At 39.6% G+C, this 21897-nt stretch overlaps 1 pseudogene; it reads left to right on the top strand.

Moving 5' to 3' along the window:
- LOC103351737 (pre-rRNA 2'-O-ribose RNA methyltransferase FTSJ3-like) overlaps positions 1-14791 on the top strand; it is a 46748-nt pseudogene extending 31957 nt beyond the window's left edge.
- The last annotated feature ends 7106 nt before the right edge of the window (positions 14792-21897 follow it).

The raw sequence follows: 21897 nt of genomic DNA, 5'->3' as shown, positions 1-21897 counted from the left end.
AGCCTGTCCAACTGCTGGTAGCTCCAAACCAAGATAGCCCTGTTTGAAGTCTTGCTTCCGACTATACCTCAAGTCTAACAGAAATAAAGACAAAATCTGCTATGTCTCTCTAACAGCCCTGCCACTCCCTAGTCCATCCCACCATCAACCAACCCTTCACATCAGTAATCTTTCTCCTTCATTGACCTGCCAGGGTGCTCTTAATGCTTAAATGAACACACCAGGGACCTGCTGACAGTAGTGGCTACTACATTGTAGGAAATTAGCCAAATTCATGACTCTGGTCTGCCATAGCACATGGGTCCTGCCTATGCTCCAAGCTCATCTGCTTCTACTCTTCTCTTCCTCTCCTCACACTGCCTAATTCCCATCACCCAAAGATATCAAACTTGGAGCCCTTTTGGGATATTGAACACTTGTTCTTCCTCTCAAACACACTTCATACATTTTACTTGGTGGTTTTCTTGGTCTCATAAGTCATGTCTTCATTCAAAGTCAGTTCCTCAGAGAACTCCCCTGACCAGCCTAAACAATCCTTATCTCCTCTGATCAACTTTCTACCGTATTATCCTATTTTCTTTATTATATCACAGAATATTTGAAATCGTCTCATATGTCTTTTTGTTTACATGTTTATTTTCTCTCTCTCTGACTCCAGCTTTCTGGGAGGTAGATGCTGTCTTGTTCATTGCTTTATACCAAAGCAAAGAACAATGCCTGGCCTAACAAATGTTTGTTGACTGACTGTGTAACTGACGAAAGCACCAAGCACTGTGTCTGGCCCATGGTAGCTCAATACCTATTGGCTATCATATCATCCCAGTATTCTATTTTGTTACATATCTGATAACCTCATTCATCTCTCTCTTGTGTATATCTCTGTACAGTGCTTGGCACTAAATTGATTTTATTCAATTAAATTTTTAAATTATAATAAGTAACAATAGTCCTGTTACAGAATTTGGATTGAGACTTTTTGGAGTATTTTTATCTTTTTCTTTCTCTTGCTTTTGACTTTGAGAATAGAAAGAATCAGATTTCTTACAAAGACTGGTTATAAATTTCTTAGGTTACATATTTCCTATCAAACCAATGCTGTAAACCAGCAGCCCAGGGGTTCAATATATTGTTTGGGTGTGATTTGTTTTACTCAACAGCACATTAAAGTGAAATTTTTTCAGGGAACATTTAAAAATCAAGACTTCATAGTTTGGCTTGGGAAAAGAAATCACATCTTCAGGTTCTCTTAAAAGAAAAAAAAGAAGATCTGCAGTCAGTAAACTCAATTTCATGCAACAGCTAGCTCCTCTGAGTGACTGTTTCTCACTTCAACTTGGGCACAAGGCACCAGGGTTTTTCTGGTCACCATCTATTCTTTTACTTTCATTTGTTACCTGCCTGGATCCCAGGAAGACTATTTTAGATTTATTTATTTATTTGAAAGTAAGAGTTACACACAGAGAGAAGGAGAGGCAGAGAGAGAAAGGCCTTCCATCTTCTGGTTCACTCCCCAATTGGCTCCAACGGCTGGAGCTACACTGATCCGAAGCCAGGAGCCAGGAGCTTCCTCCGGGTTTTCCCATGCAGGTGCAGGGGCCCAAGGACATGGGCCATCTCCTACTGCTTTCCCAGGGCACAGCAGAGAGCTGGATTGAAAGTGGAGCAGCCAGGACTGGAACTGGCACCCATATGGGATGCCATGACGGCACTGCAAGCGGCAGCTTTACTCGTTACGCCATAGAGCTGCCACCACCACCACCACCCCACCCTGGAAGAATTTGAGTCCGTGGTTCCTATTGGAAAGAAAGTTTCCAGAGGGGAAATAATTCTTTTCACTCCTTGCTAGGTGGAATTCAAATCTACCCAAATCTTCTGATCCAGGATCCTGGTTTCACTTGATGAAGTAGGCATTAAGGGAGGAAATTTGGGGAAAGCATTAACTTAGATATAATAAGAGGATGTGAAGTGGGTAAGAAAAGGCTGAATTCAGGTTTTATGGGACAAGAAGCTTATACAACCCTTGGGGTCTTCTTTTGACAAAGGAATATGTAATTGAAACAATTGTTTTAAAGTTTAAAGGATCTTTCCCAGGGCCTTTGATGAGGCTGGAACAAGGCAGGGTCCCTAAGGTTTAAGAATCATTAGATCTGTTGTAAATCACCTCTAATGGGAGCAAAGATATAGACGGAATACTCCATAAGCAATCATTCAGACATTAAACATCTGTGCTTTCTGCAAAGTCAAAAATGAAACTGAAGAACTGAAGTTCAATAAGTTGATAGAAACTGGAGCATAAGGCTTTGTGCCAAAACATACTTTTTTTTTTCTTTCATTGCCTACTTTATTCTGGACATAATCCTCTTCTTGGATCTAAGGATACTTAAATCCCCTGCAATTCAAGTTTCCCAGGCTCCCATGTCAGCTAGCTTTGGCCAATGGGAGCCACTAGCTGGAGATGGGAGGGTGGGAAGAGGGAAAAATCAGAGGGTTTTCCACCCAGACTGCCATCTGAGCAGCATTTCCGGAACAGCTGCATCTGCTCCTGTCTCCAGCTTCCACTGGATAAATCCTTTATGGATAGAACTTCCAAAAAGAGACATTAGCACCTAGGCTCTGTTTATGGGCCCTTTTCCCTTTGCCTCTCCTGCAGAGGGATGACAGACATGTCTGGTCGCTACAGATGGCTGCTTTACCTCAATATTCTTTCTTTGGCTCTTCTGCTCCTCTGTCACTTGTATCATCAACGTCTTGCGTTAAAGTCGTCCTGTTTTAAATACTCACAGTGAGTTACTTTTTCTATTAGACTGACAATTTGATTGATACTGAAACTTTTTTATTTTCTGGTCTAGCTTTATTCATGCATTGTAGTAATGCTGAATTCTACAATCTATTCTTACAAACTGTGACCTCTACTGTAAAATCTTCATAGTTTTGCCATCATATGCTTTAAGTCATGAAGTTTATTTGTTGGTTTGCTTGTTTGATTATTTGAAAGTATCTTTGAATTGTGAAGCCTATCATAAACTATGATTGTATACAAGCAATTTCTCTTATGCAGATATCATTATAGAGTAATTCTTATGAATGGGATCTTGAAATGCCAAAGGAAGCCCCAAACATTATTCTTATAAATTGTGTGTTCTCAGTATGGACCAAGGATAAAAACATGAATTATATATGTTATAAATAATGTTGATTGTGTGAAAATACTTCTAAAATATTTATTTATTTATTTATTTATTTATTTATTTATTTATTTGATAGAGTTACAGGGAGGGAGAGGGAGAGGGAGAGAGAGAAATCTCTTATCTGCTAGCTCATTCCCCAGACGACCACAATGATTGGAACTGGGCCAGGCAGAAGCCAGGAGCCAGGCATTTTTTTCTGGGTCTCCCACATGGTGTCAGGGACCCAAGGACTTGAGCCATCTTCCACTGTTTTTCCCAGGATGTTAGCAGGGAGCTGGATCAGAAATGGGATGGCGACATCTCAAGTGACAGCTTTATCTGCTGTGCCACAATGCTGGCCCCGTGAAAACTATTTTTGTTTTGGAGAATTTTAAACATATCCTAAGTAAATAGAAAAGTATAAAGTACTCCCATGTTACCAATACCCAGCTTCAACCATTATCAAGATCCTGTCATTCTTATTAACATGTATAATTCTTTTTTTTTTTAAGATTTATTTATTTATTTGAAAGTCAGAGTTACACAGAGAGAGGAGAAGCAGAGAGAGAGAGAGAGAGAGAGGTCTTCCATCCGATGGTTCACTCCCCAACTGGCCGCAACGGCCGGAACTGTGCCAATCTGAAGAAGGGAGCCAGGAGCTTCTTCTGGGTCTCCCACGCGGGTGCAGGGGCCCAAAGACTTGGTCCATCTTCTACCGCTTTCCCAGGCCATAGCAGAGAGCTGGATTGGAAGTGGAGCAGCTGGGTCTCAAACCAGCTCTCATATGGGATGCTGGCTCTTCAAGCCAGGGTGTTAACCCGCTGCACCACAGCGCTGGCCCCAACATGTACACTTCTATCAATTCCCCCAATAAAATATAATTTTTGTAATTTTTATTATAAAATTTAATATATTTAAATGTACATCTTAGCTATACAATTTTGACTAATAAGTGGTTGTCCCTGAGTAATCACATTTGTATCAAAATACTTATACAGAGTATTTTAATCTTCTAAGACAATTCCCTCCTTATCTTCCCAGTCAATCCTTACCCAACCCCTGAAGCAACCATATCTCTCATACTTTCTAAACTCTCATATTAGTTTTGTCTATTCTAAAATGTAAGGAAACATAAAAATATTACAGCATGGAAATGTAATGTAATGTACAACATGCACACTTACTTCTGACTTTCTTTATTCATCATATCCTGTGGGACTGATTCACATTGTTGTGAATATTAATAATTCACTTTTTTGTATTGCATTTTAAAGATATGTAGAGACTTATTTGGGTTGTTTTCCATTTTGTGTATTACAGATATGTGTTTTGTGAATATTCTTACTTATATCTTTTGAGGTCATGGGTTTTCATTTTTCTTAGATAAATAAATAGAAACAGAATTAGTGGGTCAAAGGTAGATACGGGCCGGCGCCGCGGCTCACTAGGCTAATCCTCTGCCTAGCGGTGCCGGCACACCGGGTTCTAGTCCCGGTCGGGGCGCCGGATTCTGTCCCGGTTGCCCCTCTTCCAGGCCAGCCAGGGAGTGCAGTGGAGGATGGCCCAGGTGCTTGGGCCCTGCACCCCATGGGAGACCAGGAAAAGCACCTGGCTCCTGGCTCCTGCCATCGGATCAGCGCGGTGCGCCTGCCGCAGCGCGCCGGCCGCGGCGGCCATTGGAGGGTGAACCAACGGCAAAGGAAGACCTTTCTCTCTGTCTCTCTCTCTCACTGTCCACTCTGCCTGTCAAAAAAAAAAAAAAAAAAAAAAAAAGGTAGATACATGTTTGACTTGGTAATAAATTGCTGGAACTTTCTCGAAGGTACGTAGACAGTTTTGCATTCTCAGCAGCAATGTATAAAAGTTTCAACTCTATCACAGCCTAGCAAATATTTGATATTGTCATGGTCTTTAAAATTTGCAAATCTAATAGGCATGGTGTGGCATTTCATTTTGATTTTAATTTGCATGTCCCTAAGGACTAGTGATATTGAATACCTTTTTTATGAGCTCCATTTTTTGAATAGTCTGTTCAAGAATTTTCCCCAATTTTTAATTTGGGTTATCTTTTATTGTTGAGTGGCTGTGGGAGTTCTTTATATATTCAGAATATGTATTTCATGAATATATTCTTCAAATTTGACTTTTTAATTTTCTTTTAATGTTTATTTCATCTACTTGAATAATAGAGTGACAGAGACATATCTTCCATCTGCTGGTTCACTCCCCAGATGACTGCACCAGCCAGGGCTTCATCAGGCTGAAACCAGGAGTCCAGAACTCACTCTGGGCCTCCCACATGTGTTGAAGGAACCCAACTAAAACTTGAACCATCATCTACTGCCTCTCAAGATGCATTATCAGGAAGTTTGAATGGAAGAAGAGTAGGTGAGACTTGAACTGACACTCTGATACAGAATGTAGGCACCCCAAGCCATGGCTTAACCTGCTACATCACAACACCACCTGTTGCCTATTTATTTTAAATAATAACTTTGGAAAAGCATAATTTTTAATTTGGCATAATTCATCTAATTTCTTTTACAGAAACTGTTTTACATATCCTATCTAATAAATCTGCTAATTTTCTAGTTACCAAGATAATATCTTATACTTTGTTCTAAAAGCTTTATAGTTTTACTTTTAGATTTATGGCTCTATCTAAACTCAAATTAAATTTTGGGTATGATGTGAGATAATATTTGCAGTATATATTTTTTTAATGTACATACTGGTTGTTCAAAAACAACTTAATGAAAGTCTTTCTTTTCTCTATTGAATTGTTATGGAGGCTTTGACAAAAATGAACTGTGTCATTGTGGGCTAGTTGCTAGACTCTATTCTGTTCCATTTATCTATTTCTCTGCCCCTTAGGCCTATATGCCAAGAATACACAGTCTTTATTATTTTCTGAAATGCTTATTTTTATCTATTTGAAAGTCAGAACATGGAAGTGAGGGAGAGAAAAATCTTCCATCCATTGGTTCATTCCTCAAATACTGGCAACAGCTTGGTTGGGATTAGACCAAAACCAAGCGTTAGGAACTCCATCCATATCTTATAAATGGATGGTAATGCCCAAGACTTGAGCCATCATCTGATGTTTCCCAGGGGAAACATTAGCAGGAAGCTGGATCAGAAGCAGCATAGCTGGGACTCAAACTGGCACTCAGCTCTAGGATGCCCATGTTGCAAGCTGCAACTTAACTCATTATACAATAATTCCAGCTCCTCCAAATAAATGTTAGTATCAGTGTATAAAATTCTATCAAAGTGTTTGCTAAGATTATGATAGGGATGGTGGTAAATCTATAGATTAGAGAAAATTAGCATGTTAACTCTATTGATTCTACAAATCTATGAATATGGTATAGCTTTTCTCTTATTTAGGGTTTCTTTATTAGTTTTCCCTAAGTCTTTAATCTTTATTACATCAATTCTTAATTTACCTATTTTATGTCATATTTAAAATTTTTATTTTAAATGATTTTCTGTTACACATCATAATTTATTTTTTATAATTTTTTTTTTTTGACAGGCAGAGTGGACAGTGAGAGAGAGAGACAGAGAGAAAGGTCTTCCTTTGCCGTTGGTTCACCCTCCAATGGCTGTCGTGGTCGGCACGCTGCGGCCGGCGCACCGCGCTGATCCAATGGCAGGAGCCAGGAGCCAGGTGCTTTTCCTGGTCTCCCATGGGGTGCAGGGCCCAAGCACCTGGGCCATCCTCCACTGCACTCCCTGGCCACAGCAGAGAGCTGGCCTGGAAGAGGGGCAACCAGGACAGAATCCGGCGCCCCAACCGGGACTAGAACCCAGTGTGCCGGCGCCGCTAGGCGGAGGATTAGCCTAGTGAGCCGCGGCGCCGGCCCTATTTTTTATAATTTTTTGTTTTAACTATTTCTTTGGGGAACAGTACACCCCATTTCTATTCAAGTGAGAAATATTTTTAGTTCAGAGGATTCTTTTTTTAAAAAACATTTTTATGTCATTAATTCATGGGGAATTGGTTCCAGCAGCTCAGACTTGTTTTCATTTGTTCTGACAAACTAGGCTTCTCTGGGCGGAGCATGCTGGCACTTTAGTTAAACCTAGGTAACTTTTCTATGGCTTCCTTATTTTTCTGTTCATTTTCCTTCACATATTTCAGGAAGAAATCTCAGCTTTTAGAGTGCTTAAATATGCCCGATACTCACATTAATTCTCTTGGCAAGAATCTTGCCCTTAACTTGTTTGTTTACAGCAATGCCAACAGCATGCTGGGTAATGCTGTAGAGCCTTCCAGTGTTTCCATAGTAACATTTATGGGACATTCCTTTTTGAACAGTTTGCATTCCCTTGATGTCTACAATGTCACCCTTCTTGAAGATTCATATGTATTTTCACATAGGGACAATTCCATGTTTTCTAAAAGGTCAAGAGATTATTTATCAAACAAATTTCCTCTACATTCATTCTCAGCATTTTGTTGAACTATCAGAATATGGCCATTCTGGAAAAAGCCCATTTTTAAAAAACTGATCTCATATCTAACATCTTGCATTTTTGTTAATTTTTATATAAATACTCATATCATCTTCACACACAATTTTATTCTTCCTTTCATTTATCTGTTCCAAAAATCTCCAGTCCTATGTTGAGCAAAAGAGTAAAATCAGTCTCTCTCTCTTTTTTTTTTTTTGAAGGTTTATTTATTTACTTGAAAGAATTACACACACATTGAGAGAAGGAGAGGCAGAGAGGGAGAGAGAGGTCCTCCATCCACAGGTTCACTCCCCAGTTGGCCGCAATGTCTGGAGCTGTGCTGATCCAAAGCTAGGAGCCAGGAGCTTCTTCCAGGTCTCCCAAGCAGGTGCACGGGCACAAGGGGTTGGGCCATCTCCTTCTGCTTTCCCGGGCCACAGCAGAGAGCTGGACTGGAAGAGGAGCAACTGGGACTAGAACCCGGTGCCCATATGGGATGCCAGCACCACAGGCAGAAGATTAGTCAAGTGAGCCACGGCGCTGGTCCCTGTAGGAATGTTTTGATAACAAATTATTTTACTTGACAGAGATATGGCTGTTAAGCATCCCATTTTATCTAAAATGTCCAATGTATCTATGTAATATTGTTCCTAAGATTTCTATATTTTCCTTTTGACATCTGCAGGACATATAGTGAACTGACTTTTTTTAAATTAAAAAATACATGGATGTTTTATGTTTATTCTCTTCTTTTCATAATCAGTTTTCCTAGACTTAACATTGTTTCTTTTCTCTCTCTCTCTCTCTCTCTTTTTTTTTTTTTTTTTTTTTTGGCAGGCAGAGTGGACAGTGAGAGAGAGAGACACAGAGAAAGGTCTTCCTTTTTCCATTGGTTCACCCTCCAATGGCCTCTGCGGCCAGCGTGCTGGGGCCGGCGCACCGCACTGATCCGAAGCCAGGAGCCAGGTGCTTCTCCTGGTCTCCCATGCAGGTGCAGGGCCCAAGCACTTGGGCCATCCTCCACTGCACTCAAGGCCACAGCAGAGAGCTAGAATGGAAGGGGAGCAACCGGGACAGAATCCCGCGCCCCGACTGGGACTAGAACCTAGTGTGCCGGCGCTGTAGGCAGAGGATTAGCCTATTGAGCCGCGGCGCTGGCCCAAAAATTTTTCTTAACACTCTCAAAGAACTAAATGTTGGCGGAGAGGTAAGACTAAATAATGGGAGTTATGTTGGGAAGGGCGGTTGTTCAAGTTGAGGAGCTTGGGAAAAGCGTGAAGAGGGAATTGAATTTCTAAATGTTGTTTTCTTATAACTTTTTATTTCTTGCAATTAGCCTTTCTTGTGCCAATGTTCAACTTATATGTCTGGGAGAGAAACATTTATGGCCACTCCTGAAATTGCGGAAAATTTGGCGCCAGGGACGCAGGAGTCGCAAGCGGAAGCGGAAGTACGCTTGCTGCTACGTGTGCAGCTCCAAGTGTGGTGAACACGGTGCTGACTCCTCGTGAACGTGTCGGTCCCTTCTAGGAGGGTGATTGCTGCGGCAGGGGCTCCGAGGTAGACGGAATGCAGTGCCCAGGGAGACGTGTTCCCAATGACCTTTTTCTCCTCAGCTTGAGTGACACTCCGCCATCCCACCGTGGGCACGAAGGGCAAAGTCGGCAAGAGCTGGCGAGACAAGTGCTATCACTTGGCAAAGGATACAGCTTACCATTCCTGCTCTGCTTTCGAGCTAATCCAGTTGAATCGACGCTTTCAGTTCCTGCAGGAAGCCTGAGCCTTGCTGGACCTCTGTGCCGTGCCAGGAGGATGGCTGCAGGTGACTGCCAAGTTTATGCCTGTATCCAGTCTCACTGTGGGAGTGGATCTGGTTCCAATCAAGCCTCTCCCCACTGTGGTGACACTGCAGGAGGACATCACAACACAATGCTGTGGGCAGGTCCTGAGAAAGGAGCTGAACCTGGAAGGTTGATGTCGTGCGCAATGACGGGGCCCCCAACGTTGGGGGCACCTGGGTTCATGATGCTTACTCACAAGCCCACTTGACACTGACAGCTCTGCGTCTGCCTTGTGATTTTCTGGCCCGCGGTGGCTACTTCATCACAAAGGTCTTCCGTTCCCGTGACTCAGCCTCTGCTATGGATCTTCCAGCAGCCATTCTGCCATTGCCAGGCTACCAAGCCCACGCCTCTCACCATGAATTTGCAGAGATCTTTGTTGTATACCAAGGATTCCTGGCTCCTGACAAGGTTGGCAGTAAATTCTTCCACCCTAAATTTACCTTCAAGGAGGTTGAAGCTCAGTCTAAAACTGTTACTGGGTTACTGAAGGCTATGCTGAGGGCGACCTCATTCTATCACTGCACCTGGGGTGGCTGACTTCTCCAAAGCCAGTGAGATCTCACTAGATGATTAAAAAAAAAATGGCTCAGCATCCAGCTACCACAGAGGACATAAGGGAATGCTGTCAAGACGTCAGGGTGCTGGGGCGCAAGGAACTCAGGTCCCTCCTGAACTGGAGAGCAAGGCTTTGGCAATATGTAGCCAAGAATCTGAAAGAGCAAGCAAAGGCACTGGACATCAGCCTCAGCTCAGGAGAGGAAGAAGGTGCTGCTGATGAGGAGGAGTCAGCACCTGGGATCACAAGGCAGCCCTAAAAAGAGGAGGAGGAGGAGCAATTAAATCTGGCAGAGCTGAAAGCCCAGGGGGTGGCAGAATTAAAGAAGCAGAGAAAGCAACAGGGGCGAGTGGAGCTGAAGATGGATCTGCCTGGGGTTTCCATTGCAGATGACGGGGAGGCTGGCATGTTCTCACTGCCTGCCATCCGGGGCCACCAGTTGTTAGAGGAAGTAACACAGGGGGACATGAGCACTGCAGACACTCTTCTGTCTGGTCTGCCAAGGGATGGGGATGACATCTATGTATCAGATGAGGAAGAGGAGGATGCAACTCTGGACAGTGACCTGGATCCAGAGGAGCTGGCAGGAGTCAGGGACCTCCGGGTCTCAAGGAACAAAAGCATGTGCTTAATATCCTAAGGTGGTTTCCCACGTCTTCCCCCATCCTACCACCATGACATTCTGCTTCTATCAATAGGAATATTTTAGATTCCACATATAACTGAAATCACATGGTGTTTTTCTTTCTGTGTTTGGCTGACTTCACAGGTTATCCAAGTCCATCCGTATTGTCACAATGACAATATTCTTTCTTTTTAAGGCTGAATAGTATCCCATTATGTATACCTATGCCACACTTTCTCTGTCCACTCATCCATCGATGGAGATTTCAGTGGCTTTTTTATCTTGGCTATTGTGTATAATCCTGCTGTGGTATGAGAACATAGGTATTTCTTTGAGATTGTGGTTTAAATCCCTTTATATAAATATTAAGAAGTGGGAATGCTGTAACATCTTGTAATTCCATTTTTTGAGGATTATGATGATAAATGATTATCACCTTTTCATATACCTGTTAGTCATTTATATATTTATATGTCTTCTTTGAAAATATGTTTGTCATTTTTGCCCATGTTTAAGTTGGGCTATGTATGAATTTTTTTTTTTGTATTTTGGGAGTTAATCTCATATGCTATCCAAATATTTTTCTCATTCTTTAGGTTGTCTTTTAATTTGTTGATTATTTTCTTTGCTATGTAGAATTTTGTTTTAGTTATAATCCCATATATATATATTTGCTTTTCTTGCCTGTGCTTATGGTGTCATATTCAAAAAAAATTCACTGCCGAAATTAACGTCAAGGATTGATTTTCCCTTGTTTTCCTTTAGCAGTTTTATGGGTTTTAGGTCTTTGTTGAAGTCATTAATGTTTATTTGATTTTTTTAAAAAGATGTATTTATTTATTTGAAAGGCAGAGTAATGGTGAGGGAGAGACAGAGAGAGAGAGATCCTCCATCCATTGATTTAGTCCTCAAATGGCTTTAATGGCCAGGGTTGAGCCAGGAACCAAGAACTTCTTTCGGGTCTCCCACATGGGTTCAGGGGTCCAAGTACTTGGGCCATTTTCTGCTGCTTTTCTCAGGCCATTAGCAAGGAGGTGGATTGGAAGTGGAGCATCTGGGACTCCAACCAGCACCCATATGGGCTGCCAGAGTGGCAGGTGGTGGCTTTACCAGCTACACCACAGTGCTGTGTTGGATAGTAGTGATGAGAACTGACATTTAACTCCTTTTCCTGATATTAGATGGAAGATTTTTAGCTTTTTCTCTTGAAATTTATTAAGACTTATTTTGCAGCCAGTATGTGTTTTATTTTGAAATTATTCTGTGTACAAAACATCACATGAAATTCATATCCATTTCAGGGTTTTTAGACTTAGTATTCCATAAAATCAACTAGATGTTTACATTGTCGTTAATATTTTATATATTATTTAAAATTTTAAATGTAGTTTTCCTACAGTTACTGCCAGTGGAGTGTTTAATACTGTAACTGTGATGCTTGGATTCATAAATTTAAAGCTGTTCTAGTCAGTGCATATACATTTATAGATTTTGTGTCTCTTAATGTGTCAGTAATTTTATCAGTATAAACTGTCCTCTTTGTGTCAGATAATACTCCACTAAGAGACTATTGGAACTCATAAAAGAATTTGGCAAAGAGGCAGGATATAAAATTAACACAAAAAAATCAATAGCCTTTGTATATACAAACAATGCCATGGCTGAGGAAAAACTTCTAAGGTCAATCCCATTCACAATAGCTACAAAAAAATTAAATATCTTGGAATAAATTTAACCAAGGACATCAAAGATCTCTATGATGAGAATTACAAAAGATTAAATAAAGACATATAATAAGACATTTAAAAATGGGAAAATCTTCCATGTTCATGCATTGGAAGATTCATTATCATCAAAGTATCCTTACTACTGAAAGCAATTTATAGATTCAATGCTATTCCAAACAAAATACCAAGGACATTCTGAGATATAGAAAAAAACATTGTTGAAATTCATATAGAAACACAGGAAATCCCAAATAGCTAAACCAATTTTTTTAAAAAAGATTCATTTATTTATTTGAGAGGTAGAGTTATAGAGAGGCAGAGGCAGAGAGAGGGAGGTCTTCCATCCACTGGTTCACTCCCCAAATGGCTGCAACGGCCAGAGCTGGGCTGATCCAAAGCCAGGAGCCAGGAGCCTCCTCCAGGTCTCCCACGTGGGTGCAGGGGCCCAAGGACTTGGGCCATCTTCCACTGCTCTCTCAGGCCATAGCAGAGAGCTGGGTTAGAAATGAAGCAGCCAGGACTTGAACTGGCACCCATTTGGCTTGTCGGCACTGCAGGCAACAGCTTTACCCACTACACCACAGCACCAGCCCTTAAAGCAATTTTATACAACAAAAACAAAGCCAGAGGCATCACAATGCCAGATTTCAGGACATACTACAGGGCAGCAATAATCAAAACAGGCTGGTACTGGCACAAAAATAGGTGGGTAAATCAATGGAACAGAATAGAATCTCTATAAATCAACCTACTCATATGCAATCAACTTATCTTTGACAAAGGAGCTAAAATCAACCCCTGAAGCAAGGACAATCTCTTCAACAAATGGTGCTGGGAAAACTGGATTTCCACATGTAGAAGTATGAAGCAAGACCTCTACCAAAAGACCCAGACATGCAAGACCTCTACACAAAAATCCATTCAAAATGGATCAAAGACCCGAATTTACAGCCAAGATACTATCAAATTATTAGAGAACATTGGAGAAATTCTGCAAGAAATTGGCATAGGCAAAGACTTCTTGGAAAATATCCCAGAAACAGAGGCAGTCAAAGCCAGGATTGACAAATGGGATTTCTTCAAGCCGAGATGCTTCTGCACTGCAAAAGAAACACTCAACAAAGTGAACAAACAACTGACAGAATGGGAGAAAGTATTTGCAAACTATGCAACTGATAAAGGATTAATAACCAGAATCTATAAAAAGCTCAAGAAACTCAACAACAACAAAACAAATAATCCAGTTAAGAAATGGGCAAAGGACTTGAAGTATTTTTTAAGACAGGAAATTCAAATGGCCAACAGACATTTGAAAAAAATGTTCAGGATCACTAACCATCAGGGAAATTAAAATCAAAGCCACAATGAGGTCTCACCTCACCCCAGATAGAATGGCTCACATTCAGAAATCAACAAACAACAAATGCTGGTGAGGTTGTGGTGTAAAGGTACCCTAATTCACTGTTGGTGGGAATGTAAACTGGTACAGCCACTATGGAAGACAGTATGAAGATACTTCAGAAATCTGAATATAGACCTGCTTATGGCCCAGCCATCCCACTCTTGGGAATTTACCCAAGCCAATAGAAATTAGCATCTGAAAGAGTTATCTTACTTCCATGTTTGATACAGCACAATTCATAATAGCTAATTATGGAATCAACCCAAATGTCCATCAACTCTTGACTGGATAAAGAAATGTGTGCATACACTATGGAGTACTACTCAGCTGTAAAATAAATGCAATCATATCTTTTGCAACAAGATGGACACAACTGGAAACCATTGTTCTTGGTGAAATAAACCAGCCCAAAAAAGACAGATATAATGTTTTCCTTGATTTGAAGTAATAGAGTACCTGAAATAGAATGTAACATTTGAGATTCAATGATTGTTTACAGCCCTATCTCTCCTGTTGAGGAACAGCACTTTTTTTTTTTTTAAATCTTTTACTTAGTGTAGGGTTGACTATACAATCATTAAGTAAACTGAAAATATATCTTTGTAAAACTTAAGAGTGGTAATGTGAGAGGGAGGAGGAAGAAGTGTTGGAGCTTGGGTAGGATGGAAGGTAGGGAGAGAAGTATCACTTTGTTTCTTAATTTGTATGTATGAAATACATGAAACTTGTATAACTTAAATAAAATAACAAATAAATAAAACAAAAAATCTATACTGTACCTTAATAAAAAACATGAAGGTATACAGATGTCAAAGAAATTAATAAAACACCTTAATTCATTTTTAACATTTTTGTAAAGTATTTCATTACATTTATTTAACTAAAATTCACTGAACATTTACTTTGTGACTAACATGGTTCCAACACTAAGGAACAAAAATTCTTAAGAAGCAACTCCAATATGCCTAAGAAAAACGGAGGAAAATTGACATTCTTTGAGAGTTTATAGTCTAGTAGGTTTTTTTCCCCACAAAAAATTGCTTTCTCTAATCCTCATAATGACTCTGAATTTTTTTTTCCAGTTCTCAAGTGAAAATATTGAATCTCAAAATTTAATAGCTTATATAATGTCACCTCCTGTTAATTGAAAGAATCAAGACCAAAAGGCATATGCATCTTTTACAAAACCTAGATTGTTTTGATGAATTTTATAAGACTGTATCAAGAAAATTTTTAGCTTAATTCATTTCTATTTCATTCTCAGAAAATAAAAATGAATATATTGCATTTACATAGTTTTAAAAGTCAAGTAAGTCTATATTTATAATTTTTTAGAAAAGCTTTAAAAATGTTCATTTTCTGCTACCGAGATGCATCAAAAATGGAAATTACATTCCAAAGAAAAACAATTTATATAAGTATTCATCTAGTATCTATATCATGTTATACTTAATAAATAATATCATCTACTGAGTACAACATAATACTGCATCAATTCTAGTTTAGGCCACTTGCCAGTTATCTTTAACTTTCTGCTTTCAGGGTTTGTCCTGAGATTTTACTAGTTGATACATACCATAAAATAAAGAAGTAAAAAATAACAATATGAAGTCACATAATTCTATGTTAGATAACTCAGTAAAATATATGATTAACAATATATCCAATAATTTCTGACCACCCATCTAAAATTCTGAGAAATTACTGAAGCAGATTGATACTCATTCATTTCCACATCAAGAACAATTAGAGTACTTGGATGATTTGAAATGACAGAACTCCAAGTCCTGGACTTACTTGACGAACTAAGCAAGATGTTACAGATGTCATTGGAGCTGCTAGCTGAGTTCTGTGACAAGAAACCTAAATGCAGACCATATGACATACTTAAGACACCAGCAATGCATCTCCTATGTGTCTCAAGAGAAAAACATAGCAAGTTTCAGATCATAAGGTGAATTTTGCTATTTCCTTGGGTGAAAAGTACAACAAATCAAAATAAATACAATTCAATAACAGAATAGCAAGAGAAATAATGGAGTCAAAATTCATTGCCCAGACTTCCAGCGTACCTAGCATTGACTTTTCCTGGCAAGTGCTTGTAGTTCAGAAACTTGTTTCTTTCATTTTTTTGAAAGAATTACAGAGAAGGACACATACACATATACACACACACATGCACACATCTTCCATTTGCTAGTTCACTCCCCAAATGACCACAACAGGTGGGGCTGGGCCAGGCCTAAGTCAGGAGGTAGAAGCTTTATCCATGTCTCCCCATGTAGATGGCAGGGGCCCAAGACATGGGCCATTTCCACTGCTTTTTCTAGGCCGCTAGCAGGCAGCTGTATTAAAAGTGGAGCAGTTGTGCCCAAACCAGTGTGTATATGGGTTATCAGTATCACAGGTGGCAGCCTTACCTGCTACGCCCAAATGCCAGCACCCAGAAATTTGTTTCTGTAATAATTGTGAATAATTATAAATAACTTTTCTAATATGAACAGTTATAATTGATGTTTGAGTTATAAATTTAGGCCATAGAAATCCATTTAATGACTAATAACTTGACTATAACTTATGATGATGCTTTATAATGAAGCAATATTAATAATAGTCTTTTCAAGAAAACACATTCTATTTTCTTTCTCCAAAGTCTAGAAATGCACTTTTCATTATTGAAGAAATGGCTCTAGTAGTCTGTTAGTGGTTTGGAGAGAGGCAGAACATGTCTCAAACTGAGAGTACAGATGGAAGTATACAGAGAGGAAATTGCTGTGGACTGGGCTCTGGTAGGGACAGTTAGAAGCAACAGCTATGGATGTGATCAGCATTTATTGAGTGGGGTTTTTAGAAAAACATGTTAACAGGGGTTAACTTAGCTGAGAGCAACATGCTCTTTGTTCTTTGTTTTTCCTGTTGTAAGTGTTGATGTGATGGTTGGGTGGTAGTGGCCATTTTGTAGTCATTAGCTGACTTTAATTATGGAAGCCAAGTTCTTTTTTTTAATATTTATTTATTTATTTGAAAGGCAGAGTTACACACAGAGAGGAAGAGAGGCACAGAGAGAGAGAGAGAGAGAAAGAGAAGTCTTCCATCTGCTGGTTCACTTCCCAGATTGCCACAATGGCCAGAGCTGCGCCAATCCGAAGCCAGGAGCCGGGAGCCTCCTCCGGGTCTCCCACGTGGGTGCAGGGGCCCAAGGACTTGGGCCATCTTCCACTGCTCTCCCAAACCACAAATAGAGAGTTGGATCAGAAGTGGAGCAGCCAGGACTTGAGCTGGCACTCATATGGAATGCCGGCTCTGCAGGTGGCGGCTTTACCTGCTACGCTATAGCGCCAGCCCCTGGAAGCCAAGTTCTAAAGATGAGGAAGAAGAAAAGCTGTGCTTGGAAAACTGGTGAAAATGGGAGCTATTCTGTTGTCCTGATACTGCCTACATTTTACCTTCACTTACGTGAGGTCAAATAAACATGAATCTTGTTTAAGTCCCTCTTAGTCTGGACCTTTCTTCCTAGCAACCAAATATTAGTTCTAAGTGCTACCAGACATAATGAAAATTTATTGTGAATATTCTGTTTGTCAGGCACTGTTCTGAAGATAGCAAGATGGAAAATATTATTTTTACTTTCAAAGTGCTTAGTCTATAGCAAGCAAACAAATGACTGTAATAATGTGTGATGAATGGTTCCTGTAAGGAAAGCACTTAGGAAGAAAATCTCACTTGACGAATTCTTTTAATTAAAAATAAAGTGTTGTGCTGTTTGGCCACAATCCTGATTTAGCTAATGAATTTCACTATGTTCCATCTGCATCATACTTATAGTATTGGATTCTTAACTCCCATTTCTCTTTCCCATTTTGCTTCATCCCAGTCAATGGCATTCATTCCACATGATTTTGTCTTTGGTGATGTGTCTAATTATGAAGTATTTTCATTTTTCCTTTTAGTATTAGTTGAAGTTTTTGACTCTGTGGATTGATATCTTTCAGCAGATTTAAAAAAAAAAAAAAACCCTTACCCCGTTTTCTCTTCAAATGTTGTTTCTGCTTATTAACTCTTTCCTGTTCTCTAAGACTGGTATTAAATATATATTAAACCTCTCCCTGTCTACTCTAGCCCACTTAGGAATTTTCTTTTTTAAAGATTTATTTATTTATTTGAGAGGTTGAGTTACAGACAGAGAGAGAGAGAGAGAGAGAGAGACAGAGAGAGGTCTTCCATCCACTGGTTCACTCCCCAGAATGGCCACCACTGCCGCAGCTAGGTCAATCTGAAGCTATGAGCCAAAAGTTTCTTCTTGGTGTCCCATGTGGGTGCAGGGGCCCAAGCACTCGCGCCATATTCCACTGCTTCCCCAGGCCATTAGCAGGTAGCTGGATCAGAAGTGGAGCAGTCAGGATTTGAACCAGCACCCATATGGGATGCCGGCACAACAGGTAGAGGATTAACCTACACTGCCACAGTGCCACCCCACTTAAGACTTTTCTATCCATTTGTCTTTCCTTGCTTTATCCTAGCTATTACCTTCTGGTTCAGTAATTGCCCCATTCAGCTTTATCAGCCATCCATTGGATCGTTAGTTGTAGTTTTATATTTTTTTTATTGTTGAATTTCTGTTGGATTTCTTCTGCCACCCATTTTGTCCACTTTTTAAGAACTTCTAGGTCTTGGCTCCAAACTATCAGAACTGAATTTTTTTCTCTTTGAATCTAATTCTTTTGCAGTCTGTAGCTGAGCCTTCCAGGATTTGGAGTGTTTCCTGGTCTCTTTTTATTGGCTGTGTATTTTCTGTACCTCTTTACATCTGCATTCACCTTGTCTTCTCAGGTATCTAATTAGACTAAGTTTTACATTGGATTTGGAAAATATTTGTAGAAAAATTAGTACAGAATACGATCTTTCTCTAGAGTTTTCTTTTGTCTCGGGCAGGGACCCAAGAACTAGCAATTAAATAGCATCCTGATCCAGTTTCCACACCTGCAACTCTTCTGGATCACCCAGATGACTGCAAGCTGGGTAGCACCTGTGTAAGGACTGGTTTGCCCCCAGTTCTTCCATCTCTATTATGTAACCCTTCTGGTTCCCAGCTGACGTGGCTCAGCAGAGTTTCCAGTCTTGCCAAACCCTGAACTCTGGATTTATTCCCTAAATCTCTTGAGGATGTTCAAAGCACATATTAATCTCTGTGTCACCGCCTCTCCTGGTTGGGAAAATACAGGGCGATAAAAACCTCAATATTTGGCTCATGTCTCTGAATTTCCATCAGTTTTTGGATGTTAGTCTATTGATTCCTTATTTGCTAGGTCTTTGCATATATTTATAAGATCCTCAAAAATACACTTTTCCTTTATTAGGGGTCTTCAACAGTAATTTGAATGATGGAATCTGCTATTAGTAAAAGCAGAAGTTCCATCAGTTCTCTCAACTGTAGGCGGGTTCTATCTACTTTCCATTTAACTACCAACCATTTCTCACTGAGTAAACACCACCATTTCTTATCTAAATGATGCAGTAATTGCTTAATTTCCCTTTGTCATTGGTGGCCTCAGGGTTTTCCAGCCTCAGGGATATGGTCCTTCTGGGGCAAGATAATCCTTTGTTGTGGATGGGGGCTAGTGGGCTGCCCTGTGCATCCCTGTTAGCATCCCTGACCTCTATCCACTATCTGTTCCCACTCAAGATATGACAGGTAAAAAGGCCACCTCCGTGGAGACATTGTCAGATGCCCCGGGGGAACAACAATGATCCTTTATTGAGAACTATTGTCCTTATCCATCCATTAACAAAAATAAAGGAAAACTTCAAAAAAAAAAGTTGTAGGCTGTTATTATTGAAATTCTAAATGGCTTTAAGAAAATTTAAATTCCTTGTAAAGCTTTTCAAGGTCTTATGTAAGAAGGCTTCAGTTAACATTATTTTATTTTTATTTATTTGATGGTCAGAGAGACAGACAGAAAGAAAGAGGGCTCCAACCCAATGGAGGATTTCTCCCAAAATTGGGTCAGGGCTAGCCCAGCCTGAAGATATGAGCTGACTACTCAATCCAGTACTCCCATGTGGGTAACAGAAACTAATTGCTTGTGCCATTATCTGCCACCTCCCAGGATGTGAATTATCAGGAATTGGAATCAGGAGCCAGAGCTTGGAGTCAAGTCCATGCTCACCAATGAGGATGTGGGTGTCCTAATTAATGGTTTACCTGCTAGGACAACTGACAACTGCCTACCCTGTGTTTACATTCTTAATTACATCTCACATCAGACTTTTATACATATTTTGTCCTGCAGCTACATTGGTCTTCCTTTCTTTTTTTTTTTTTTTTTCTTATTCCCACTCTTATTTTTTACTGAGATCTATTTTCAATTGACTTTACACACATATACTTAATTGATATTAAGTAATGAGTTCAACAAACACTATGAAGAAGAAAAAAAAAACTGTTCCTCAACAATCAAGACAAAGGTTGTTCAAGTCATTGCTTCTCAAAGTGTCAATTTCACTTGTACAGATTGTCTTTTAAGTGCTCTATTAGTTATCACAGATCAAGGAAAATATATGGTACTTATCCCTTTGGGACTGGCTTATTTCACTAAGTATGATGTTTTCCGGATTCATCCATTTTATTGTAAATGACTGGATTTCTTTCTTTCCTTTCTTTCTTTCCTTTCTTTCTTTCCTTTCTTTCTTTCCTTCCTTTCTTTCCTTCCTTTCTTTCCTTTCTTTCTTTCTTTCCTTCTTTCTTTCTTTTTTTCTTTCTTTCTTTCTTTCTTTCTTTCTTTCTTTCTTTCTTTCTTTCTTTCTTTCTTTCTTTCTTTCTTTCTTTCTTTCTTTCTCTTTCCTTCTTTCCTTCTTTCCTTCCTTCCTTCCTTCCTTCCTTCCTTCCTTCCTTCCTTCCTTCCTTCCTTCCTTCCTTCCTTTCTTCTTTTTTACACCTGAGTAGTACTCCACAGTGTATATCTACAATAATTTCTTTATCCAGTCAATGGACATCTGGATTGATTTCATAACTTAGCTAATGTGAATTATGCTGTATCAAACATGGAAGTACAGATAACTCTTTCAGATGCTAATTTCTTTTGGCTTGAGTAAATTCCCAGGAGTGGGATGGCTGGGTATTATGGTAGATCAGATTTCTGAAGTATCTACATACTGTCTTCCAAAGTGGTTTTACCAGTTTACATTCCCACCAACAGTGGACTAGGGTACTTTTACCCTACATCTTCACTAGCATTTGTTGTTTGTTGATTTCTGTATGAAAGCCATTCTTGCTGGGGTGAAGTGAAACCTCATTGTGGCTTTGATTTTAATTTCCCTGATGGTTACTGATCCTGAACATTTTTTCATGTGTCTTTTGGACATTTGGATTTCCTCTTTTGAAAAATGTCTGTTTAATACCTTGGTCCATTTCTTAATTGGGTTGTTTGTTTTGTTGCTGTGGACTTTCTTTATCTCTTTATATATTCTGGTTATTAATCATTTATCAGTTGCAAAGTTTGCAAATAATTTTCCCCATTTTGTCGGTTACCTCTTCACTTTCCTGAGTGTTTCTTTTGCAGTCCAGAGGCTTCTCAATTTGATGTAATCCCATTTCTTAATTTTTGCTTTATTTGCCAGTGCCTCTGGAGTCTTTTACAAGCACACTTTGCCTGTGCAAATGTCTTGCAGGATTTCCCCCAATGTTTTCTAATAAGTTGATGGTATAAGGTCATAGGGTTAGGTCTTTAACCCACTTTGAATGGATTTTCATGTAAGGTGTAAGGTAGGGGTCTTGCTTCATACTTCTGAATATGTTAATCCAGTTTTCCCAGCCCCATCTGTTGAAGAGACTGTCCTTGCTCCAGGGATTAATTTTAGCTCCTTGGTCAATATAAGTTGGTTGTAGCTGTTTGGATTGATTTCTGGTGATTCTATTCTGTTCTGGTGATTCTATTTTGTTCCATTGATTTATCCATCTGTTTTTGTACCAGTACTAGGCTGTTTTAATTATAACTGCCTTGTAGTATGTCTTGAAATCTGGTATTGTGATTCCTCCAGCTTTGTTTTTGTTGTATAAGATTGCTTTAGCTATTCAAGGTATCCTATGTTTCCATATGAATTTCTGCATTATTTTTT

Source organism: Oryctolagus cuniculus, chromosome 1, assembly GCF_051225735.1.
Source record: "Oryctolagus cuniculus isolate XC-2025 breed Fujian yellow rabbit chromosome 1, ASM5122573v1, whole genome shotgun sequence".
In the NCBI taxonomy this organism is placed as follows: domain Eukaryota; kingdom Metazoa; phylum Chordata; class Mammalia; order Lagomorpha; family Leporidae; genus Oryctolagus; species Oryctolagus cuniculus.
This window is presented reverse-complemented; position numbering and strand designations above follow the sequence as displayed.